A 3,032-nucleotide genomic window follows, 5' to 3' on the forward strand; every position below is an offset into this window, starting at 1 on the left:
CCTCAAAGTTACTGTGGGAGCCAGGACAGGTCAGGAACCCTCTCTGGGGCTCAGGTTCCATGTGAACAGAGGTGTGCTCTTCGGTGGAAACCCTGCTTGATCTCCAGCCTCAGAAGAGTGGTTGATTCCAGGCCTCATTTTTACCTTGCCAAGGGGTACTAAGGCAATTAGGTTGGACTCCATGGCCCGGAGCCCACAAAGATGGACACGTCACCTTCAGGAGGTCCTCAAGAAATTAGACACTTTTGGGAAGACAGACACTGGAAGGATAATCATGGAAAGCAGACACACTACACCAGAGGGCCATTGTGGAAAGCTCACCTGCCTGGGCTTTGAAATGAAGCTGTGCACCTGAGCAGAACATGGAGGGCAGGGTAGTGAAGGCCCCCCAGCAGGCAGGTGTGGTCTGAGCCCTGGGCAGTGCATCTGGAGCTGTAGGGACCCTGTGCCCCAAATCTCTAGCTCTAATTGCAGGACCAATACACGGCCCACAGACCCAGGAGGCAGGAGAGCCACATCATTACCAGAGAGTGTGGAGCCAAGCCCCCAAACCACTGGGCCTCCACTGTCTGCCCTGAGCTCCAGCCAGGACCCAGCTACAAGCTCCTGCAGGGCTCCAGTGTGGCCCTTCCTTCTGCCTAGATCCCTTTTTTCTCCTCCTTTGTTGAAGTTTTTCTCAGCATTCATTGTTCATGTCCAAGGTCATGCCTCCTGAGCTGGCCAGGAAGACCCCAGGGCAGAAGAGGGGTCAGGGCCCCATCAGGCAGCACAGGGGGGCACAGGCTGCCACGCTCCTCACCTGTGCAGACTGGGTTCACTGAGGAAGGCTGGGAGAGAGCTGTGAGGCTCAGCCTTGCAGGGAGAGGAGGGCCCAGGTCACTGTCCCTGGGAGCGAGGGAGCAGAGGGTTAGCCCAGCTCTTGCAGGGTCTGTTGAGGATGTTAAGCAAACCTCAGCAAACCTAGCACGCCTATAAGGAGGTAGGCTCTGTCACCTTTGGTCTAAATGTGTTTGACAAACAGCCTGTCCCAGGGGCCAGGGAACAGAGAACTGTCACAGCCCAGGTTGGCAAGACAAAACACCCCAAAGATGATGGTGATCAAGGAGTAGATTCTGGAGCCGGATTGCCTAGCCTCAAATGTTGGTTCTGTCTCTTTCTAGTAATGAAAGCTTGGGCGATTTACTTAATCTCATTCACTTAATGCAACATATTTTGTTGTAATAATTCTATGTTTATTTCAAAGTTCTACTAAAGGACTATCCTATTGCTAGGATAAAGCTCTAACCTGGGTACTTTTGCTTTTTTATTTTTATTTTTTGCAGGACTGGGCATGGAACCCAGGATCTCCTGTATGAGGGCTACCACTGAGCTACATTCCCTGCCCCCCACCCGTGCATTTTTTAAGTGAGTCAATTTAAAGAAACAAGAAAAGTAAATAACAGCGCAGGTCCAAGTGAGACGTGGTTCAGCAGCAAGAGAACTGAGCAAGTGCCCTCTAGGGGGTCTCCCTTGTTGGCTGTGCTTTGGGTTTTCAGCTGTTCCTCAGACCCTGGGACACCCAAAGGGCCTGGGGTGGGAGCAGGTGTGCCTACTAGCGGGATGGAGAGGGGTATGGGCTAGACTTCTGGAGGGTCAACAGCTAGGGAAGCACCATAAGGCACAGCAGGGTGCCACAGGAGCGGGGAGGCTGGAAGAAAGTCATTGCTGAGGTCGCTGTAGGGACCCTGTGCCCCTAAGTCTCTAGCTCTAATTGCAGGACTAAAGCCACCAACCTGGCTGGCAAAGACATGGGGTGGTGTATGGAGGCTATGGGGGTGTCCATGGGGGGCGTGGCACAGTGTCATGGGTGGAACTTCAAAGAAAAAAATGGGAGAACTGCACAGCTGATGGACATCACAGGACCTGGCTGACGCCAAATGGTGGCGAGGTCCAGGTCATCTGAGGTGGTCTCAGGGAGGCTCTGAGGTGCAGGGCGGGGCTGAGAGTAGTGGAAGGAAGTATGGGGGCTGAGGAAGCACAGTCCTGCAGGGTACAGCCAGGCCACCAGATCCGTGAGGACAAGAGCTAAGCGGTGTTCAGGCAGCAAAAGACCATAGGAGCTGGCATGTCCACCCTGTGGGAGATCCCTGGAAATCCCAGCTCCCCTGCCGTGGAGGGTCCTGCCTGGCCCCCCAGTGTCCCCATCCCCCACTCCCACAATCCCTGCTGCCGGGGATTAAGACTTGCCTCAGGAGCTGGAGATTCAGAGAGTGACAACCTGCTCAATAATTATTACTTTCCAAATGGTGCAATTCAGTTTTTTTTTTCATTGTGGGCTTCATTTTTTTTCCTACTATTTTTAAATCTTTTTTTTTTGTAGTTGTAGATGAACAAAATGCCTTTATTTTATTTGTTTCATTTATATGTGGTGCTTAAGAATCGAACCCAGTGCCTCACGCATGCTAGGCAAGCACTCTGCTGCTAATCTACAACCTTAGCCCATATATATATATATATAATATTTTTAATTGTAGTAGGACACAATACCTTTATTTTATCTATTTATTTTTATGTGGTGCTGAGGATCAAACCCAGCGCATTGCACGTGCTAGGTGAGCACTCTACCACTGAGCCACAACCCCAGCCCCCTCCTGTATTTTTGATTGTGCTAAAATAGACATAACAAAAAATTATCGCTGCAGCTGCATTGCATTAAGTCTGTCTATGGTGTTGCACAATCATCACCACTGTCCTTTTCCGGAACCCTTGCTGGAACTCCACACTTGTTAAACAGTCACCCCTGTCTTCCTGCTCCCAGTCCTTGGGAACCTCTAGTCTACTTTCTGTCTATGGACCTGCCTATTCCAGGCCTTATTTTTGTTGCTGATAATTCACGCATTCAGTGAAGATGTGCTGCAGAACGACTTCCCTGTGCCCAGTTCCCTTCTCAGACAAGCTGATGTTGTCAGTTTTCTCTTTCAGAGGTTCTTCTATGCATATATTAAAAAGTATATATACATGTGTCCTTTTATTTATAGACAAAGGGAACACTG

The sequence above is a fragment of the Ictidomys tridecemlineatus genome, chromosome 3 (genome assembly GCF_052094955.1).
Source record: "Ictidomys tridecemlineatus isolate mIctTri1 chromosome 3, mIctTri1.hap1, whole genome shotgun sequence".
Lineage (NCBI taxonomy): Eukaryota > Metazoa > Chordata > Mammalia > Rodentia > Sciuridae > Ictidomys > Ictidomys tridecemlineatus.